We start from the raw sequence: 7493 nt of genomic DNA on the forward strand, positions 1-7493 counted from the left end.
CGTCGCTCCGGAACGTCTCTGCAGCCGGCCGGGTATCCTCGCTCTCCGTCGCCGCCATCACGTCGTTACGCACCCCGACGCACGTACGCGATGATGTGATGACGAGGAAGGAGAGCGCCGGCCATACAGGGGATCCCTGAACGGAGGAGGCAGGTAAGGTCCCTCCCAGTGTCCTGTAAGCACTAACCCGGCTATTCAGTTGGGCTGTTTGGGACCGCCGCGGTGAAATCGTGGCGGTCCCGAACAGCCCGACTGAACAGCCGGGTTAGTGTCATTTTCCCTTCAGACGCGGCGGTCGCCGTGTCTGAAGGGTTAATACAGGGCATCAACGCGATCGGTGATGTCCTGTATTAGCCGCGGGTCCCGGCCGTTGATGGCCGCAGGGACCGCCGCGATAGGGGTGTATTCACCGTATAAGACGCACCAACTTTTCCCCCCCAGTTTTGGGGAAGAAAAAGTGCATCTTATACGGCGAAAAATACGGTATATTGTTTTATATATGTGCATTTTTTATAAATTTTGCAATTCTTCATTATAAAATTGAAGCACGATCCTTTTACAATTATCATGTATCAGGTTGTCTGGTGTTAGCCTTGAGGTGATGATTTATTTATTTATTTCTAGATTTGCAAATTACTTTTGTTTAAAAATCTTAATCCTTCCAGTACTTAGCAGCTGCTCCAGAGGAAGTTGTATAGTTCTTTCCAGTCTGACCACAGTGCTCTCTGCTGACACCTATGTCCGTGTCAGAACCTGTCCAGAGCAGGAACAAATCCCCATTGCAAGCCTCTTCTGCTCTGGACAGTTCCTGACACGGACAGAGGTGTCAGCAGAGAGCACTGTGGTCAGACTGGAAATAACTACACAACTTCCTCTGGAGCATACAGCAGCTGATAAGTACTGGAAGGCTAAAGATTTTTAAATAGAAGTAATTTACAGATCTGTTTAACTTTCTGGAACCAGTTGGTTTGAAAAAAAATTTCCACCGGAGTACCCTTTTAAGGCCCCTTTCACACTGTCGAGAACGACCATTGAAGTCTCTTTTTTTTTTATGTGACTTTAACAGAGCAACAGGCAACAACAGGTCCCGGCAACTCCCATTTACTATTATGCTCCCATTTACTATTATGGGGGCTGCCGGGACCTGTTATTTTTTTATAGGAATAGTGGGAAAAAAAGACGACTCTTGCAGTAATTTTTCTCCCACTATTCTCCCCGGCTCCCCTGACGCAGTGTCATAACGGCAGTGTGAATGTAGCCTAATTCAGTGCTTTCCAAACACTGTGTCTCCAGCTGTTGCAAAACTACAACTCCCAGCACGCCCAGACAGCTTTTGGCTGTGAGTTGTAGTTGAGCAACAGCTGGAGAGACACTGTTTGGAAAACTCTGCCTTAACTGTACCTCCATAAGCCTTCCATGGCATTTGGGGGCATACACCAATTTTTTCTTTCCTTTGGATTTACATAGAACATATATGGTATCTCCATATTCCATCAGATCACATCTGCATGAAGCGGCTTAAAACATGAACAAAATCAGTTCCAGCTCAATCTATATACGCTGAAATCTTTGCTTTTCCTTTGTAATATCTTTTGATTTATAGATTTGTTAAAAATCAAAGAAAATGTGTTTGCTATAAATGTGTCAAATTTGTGCAGCGCAATGTTACAACTGGCTCTTCCTTTTTCCTGGTGGACTGTGTGTGCCGAGTGTCGTTCCGTTATTACTATCTGTATAGACTGGAAGTCCCATAATGTCAATGCTGGGACTGCAGGAATGTCATTACAATGCTTTTAAAAGACTGAAATTGGCTTTGGACTCCTGAAGTCTGCCCGGAAGTGGCACACATGTATTTAGTGGCTCACAAATGTCCTGTTTCACATTAGCGCACTAAACGCAACCAGTCACAAAGTCAGTTCAAAGAGTCATGGAAGTTTTGTTTTGTTTTCCATTGACCAAAAAAAAACAAAAAAAAAACGAAACTTTGGGACCAGAAATATTTCGTCATAGTCATGTACAATGGAAATACGAGACTGCTCTGTAAACATGTGAACGTCCATTATACACCTGAGAATTCTTTCAGCGGGGACAGGAATGGCTGCATAATAGAATAACCTGCCGACCTGGACTCTGGAAAGAAAAATTTACATTGATTTGGGGTAAAATGTTTGGATAATAATTCACTCGAGAGAAACTGTTTATTTTTATGGGAAGGACATTTCCAAACAAACCACACCTGACAGCAACGATGATTTCCTATTTTTAGGAAGACTTAGGTCAAAAAGACAGATCAGGTAAACTAGGGTGTCTGCAACATTGTGAGGTTTTAGGGTCTATTCACACGTACAGTATCCTGCGCATATTTGATGCGCAGGATTTGAAGCTGCAGATTTTTATGCTGCACATTTCAATGTAAACGAATTGACTGTTTTGGTCGCCTGTTCATAAAAGGGACACTGCGGAGTTGGAAAGGGTGCAGAGACGCGCGACTAAACTAATATGGGGCATGGAACATCTTAGCTATGAGGAGCGATTAAAGGATTTACAATTGTTTAGTCTTGAGAAGAGACGTTTAAGGGGGGATATGATAAACGTATATAAGTATATTAATGGCCCATACAAAAAATATGGAGAAAAACTGTTCCAGGTTAAACCCCCCCAAAGGACGAGGGGCACTCCCTCCGTCTGGAGAAGAAAAGGTTTAGTCTAAAGAGGCGACACGCCTTCTTTACCGTGAGGACTGTGAACTTATGGAACAGTCTACCTCAGGAACTGGTCACAGCAGGAACAATTAACAGCTTTAAAACAGGGTTAGATACATTCCTGGAACAAAATAACATTAATGCTTATGCAGAATTATAAAACTACATCCCTTCCCCTTATCCCCTTACACCCTTCACTTCAATTCCCTGGTAGGACTTGATGGACGTATGTCTTTTTTCAACCATACTAACTATGTAACTATGTAACTAAACACAGCTTTATATTGTCAGCTTCAAATCCTGTTCATCAAATATGCGCAGGATATTGTATGTGTGAATAGACCCTAAAGGTACGTTCACACGTACAGGATCTGCTGCATATTTTTGCAGCTGATTTTGCTACCCACTAGAGTTAATGGACAGCAAAATCAGCTGCACAAAATATGCAGCAGAAATATGCAATATATCCTTTACGTGTGAACGTAACCTAAGAGTCTATTCACACGTACAGTATTCTGCACAGGATTTGATGTGCAGATTTAAAGCTGTGTTCAGTCATTTAGTTTACATTGAAATCTGCAGTATAAAATCCTGCCCATCAAATCTGCGCAGAATACTGTACGTGTGAATACACCATAAGGGTCTATTCACACGTACAGGATCCTACGCAGATTTGATGGGCAGGATTTGTTACTGCAGATTAGAAGCTGTGTTCAGTTATTTAGTTTACATTGAAATCAGCAGTAGAAAATCCTGGGCATCAAATATGGGCAGGATACTGTACGTGTGAACGTACCCTAAAGGTGTTTTCTGGAACTTTGGGTTTGATGAATTGTCCACAGGACACCCAGCACCCATAACAATCAGTTTTTTGCTGCCGCGCACTATACAGTAAATGGGGCCAGAAGCTCAACGCTATTTATTGTATAGTGGTGGTGCCTGAGTACTGCAGCTCAGCTCCCATTAAAGTCAATGGGAGCCGGCCTGCAGTTGCCTGGTGCCACCACTATACAATAAACAGTATTTGGTTTATGGGCCTGTTTACTATATAGTGGGGTGCGCTGAAAAACTGAATGGCAGGGGTGTTCGGTTTCAGCACCACACTGATTAGTGATTGATAGCCTATCCTGGGTGTAGGCTATCAATCCAAAAGTCCTTTAAAGGGCCTATGAAACTTCAATAGCTGACAGTATTCGGCTGACAGCTATTGAAAGTATATGGGCATCTAAAATCTTTACGCTTTGTAGATGCCTTATTTTAACAAGTCTGTCCTTGTGACCAATATTTTCTTAGAAAAGAGGACAGCTATCTCTCCTGATCACCCCATACACATGAACATTCACGCATTGTGAATGGGGAGGGGAGGTACACCGCCAGACAGATCTGGAAAATAAAAGGGTTGATGGTCAAAATCCAACATGCTGAATTCTTCTCTTCCATGACATCATCTGTTGGAGAAGAGTGGGGAGACTCCCCTTACACATTAGACAGTTGACGGGTTCCGCTAAAATCAAGAGTGTCAGCTGACTTTTCACTAACGCGTATGGAGACCTTTAGGCTAAGGTCACACTGCAATGTATTGAAGTAATACTAATTGATTTTAAGTATTGAAGTAATACTAATTGATTTTAAGTATTGAGCTGCAGCTGAAGTACAAAGCAATACATTGGCCCAGATTTATCAAAATGTATGAGAGAAAAACTGGAGAGATTTTCCTACAACAAATCGAAGTTCGGATTTCCTATCCTAATGCTCTGGTAAAGTGAAAGCCGAGCTGTGATTAGTTGTTATGGGAAAAATATCTGCAGTTTTTCTCTCATACATATTGAGAAATTAGGGCCAGTCAAATTGCATGCAATCCTGTGGAACGTAGCTGTCAATAGTTAAAACCAATCCATAATACTTCAAAAATTGCATTGTAGCTAGCCTAAAGGGGTACTCCGGTGGAAAACATTTTTTTTTTTTTTTATTAACTGGTGCCAAAAAGTTAAACAGATTTGTAAATCCCTTCTAGTTAGAAATCTTAATCCTTCCAGTACTTTTCAGCTGCTGGATGTTCCAGAGGAAGTTCTTTTCTTTTTGAATTTCCTTTCTGCTTGACCACAGTGCTCTCTGCTGACATCTCTGTCCGTGTCAGGAACTGTCCAGAGCAGGAACAAATCCCCATAGCAAACCTATGCTGGACAGTTACTAACATGGACAGAGGTCTCAGCAGAGAGCACTGTGGTCAGACAGAAAAGATATTAAAAAAGAAAAGAACTTCCTGTGGAGCAGGGGGGAGAAGGAGGGTGTTTACTATGAAGCTGCTGGGTGGACATCACAGTGCACTATGCACCCTATGTGCACCTAGCCACTTAATAAAGTGCACCTAGCTGCATAGGCTTATATCAGAATACGGTAAATACTATTGTCATCAACGTCACCTGCCATAGTCTATAGTCTATACTAATATGTGATGCTGATGACAGATCCTCTTTAAAGGGGTTATCCAGGAATAGAAAAACAGCTGATTTCTTCAAAATACGGCACCACACCTGTCCTCAGGTTGTGTGTAGAATTACACTTCAGTTTAAGTGAAGTAAATGGAGCCAAGTTGCAATACCACAAACAGGACCTGAAGAAATCAGCTGTTATTCTAAGCCTAGATTACCCTTAGATAAATGTAAATTGTGAATACTGTATATTTCTCCTACATATGGATACAGAGAAAAAAAGGACTAAGGGCTCTTTTAAAAGGACCCAAACATGCCTAATACCAAATCTACCTCAGGAGGATAGGCCCTGATCGGTGAGGGTCCAACACCTGCCCCCACAAATCCTCAGTTTGCCAGAGCTGCAGCAATGCTATACACAGTGAAATAGAGTAGGGGTAATGGTAGTTGTGTTGGGGCATAGCTGGGTGACTGCTGCTCAGGTAACCCCAGAAGTACCTCAGGTAACCCCAGAAATGCCTTATTTCTTCATAATGTTCCACTTCTGGGGTTATCTGAGACACTTCTGAGGTATCTTAGGCACGTCTGAAGGCATTTTTTTCTGAAACACTTTTGGGGACATCTTACAGACTTCTGGGGGTACCTGAGGCCCTTCTGGGATTATTTGTGGCACTTTTTGGGGTTATCTGAGGCACTTCTGTGGGTTCTGTGGAACTTCCGGGGTATCTGAGACACTTCTGAAGGCATTTTAGGTTTTTCTGGTCTAGGTCTTCTGGACAAGTTTTTTGAGGCACCACAGGGTTGGCCTAAATCACTTTAGGGGGCATCTGAGGCTGTAATAATGTAGGGTAATAGATTTGTGCTATTGGGCACTTTTGTACCTTGCAGGATGTGTTTTGTTGGATACAGTGAGTTGCTATGTAGCTGGAATCTGACTGTACATGTACGGTAACTACATAATCTACAAATCCCACCCTTTAAAGTAAATGTATGTACATAATTGGGCTGTCCCATGTCCCCCTGCACTTTCTATCTGTCTGGGGCTGCCTGCTGTGTATTTCCCCTACTCTATACCTTCTGCAGCTCTGCTGATATAACTTCTTGTTCTGATCACAGTCCTTGGTGACTTCCCCACATCTCTCCCGCAGACTGTCCCTCATCTCCATTGACGTACAGTGGGTCAGCCACCAACCTAAAAGTGGTTTCTTAGTCACCAGTTTCTTATTCACAGAAAGTGTTTTTTTTTTCTTTACTACTAGGGGTTATCTAGGCAAATAAAATGTATCCTCTTATCTACAGTGATATAGATAACCCATTTAAAATTGGTAGACGGCTATTTTTTGTAAGTGTAGAACTCTTTTTGTCCAGGCTGTACTGAAATGAATTGAAGTGTGGCTTCCCTCTGTGTGCTGGCAGTATGACATCAGTAGCCAAAATACATTTGAAGGGGGTTATCCAGGAATAGAAAAACAGAGCAAATTTCTTTCAAAAACAACACCACACCTGTCCTTAGGTTGTGTGTGGTATTACAACATCCATTCATTTCAGGGAAATTTGGCTGCACTTCCTGAGGACAGTGTGGTGCTAATTTTGGAAGAAATTAGCTCTGCTTTTCTAATGATGGATAATTCATTTAAAGGGGTTATCTAGTAAAAACTATATCTTTATACCTTTATCCACAGGATAGAGTAAAAGTATCTGATTGCAGGGGGTCCGGCCAGCACCTCCACTTCTTTTGATCAGATACTTATCCCCTATCCTGTGGTTAGGAGATAAGATAGTTTTCACCGGACAACCCCTTTAACTTATTAAAAACACTAGTTGCTTATTCCGCTCAGTACCTGTCAGCCCACATTTATGGCAGTTCATTATCCAAAACCACTTTGGATCAGGCTGAACTCCATTGAGTTTAATGTGGGGCCTCCTTATTTGCATGTTTGCAGTGTGAGATCAATTGCCAAACACCAAGTATTGTTTTGAAAACATGAGCCACTAATTTAAGAAAAAAAAGTGCATGTTTTCTCAATTTAATGCCATTTTTTATACCCAGAACAACTTTGGACCAATTGGACGCAACAGGTTTGGATTCACAACAACCCTCTCAGTACGCTGGCAGTGTACCATTGTATGACCCAAAGTCAATTAACTGTTTCAATCACTCTATTGGTGCCCTCTTTAGTGCCCATTTCTTTACTATGTATTTGTGTTTTATGCTACTTTTAACTGCATTCACCTCATTGCACTCTCGGTCAATGCATTTGCATATTCAAATAAGTTCTTATTATAAATAAACAGTAAAGACAAAAATATAATTTCTCTGAGTTACAAAAAAATAAAAAAATAAATGACTTCTGTCCTG

This window comes from Hyla sarda, chromosome 8 (assembly GCF_029499605.1).
Source record: "Hyla sarda isolate aHylSar1 chromosome 8, aHylSar1.hap1, whole genome shotgun sequence".
NCBI classification, from domain to species: domain Eukaryota; kingdom Metazoa; phylum Chordata; class Amphibia; order Anura; family Hylidae; genus Hyla; species Hyla sarda.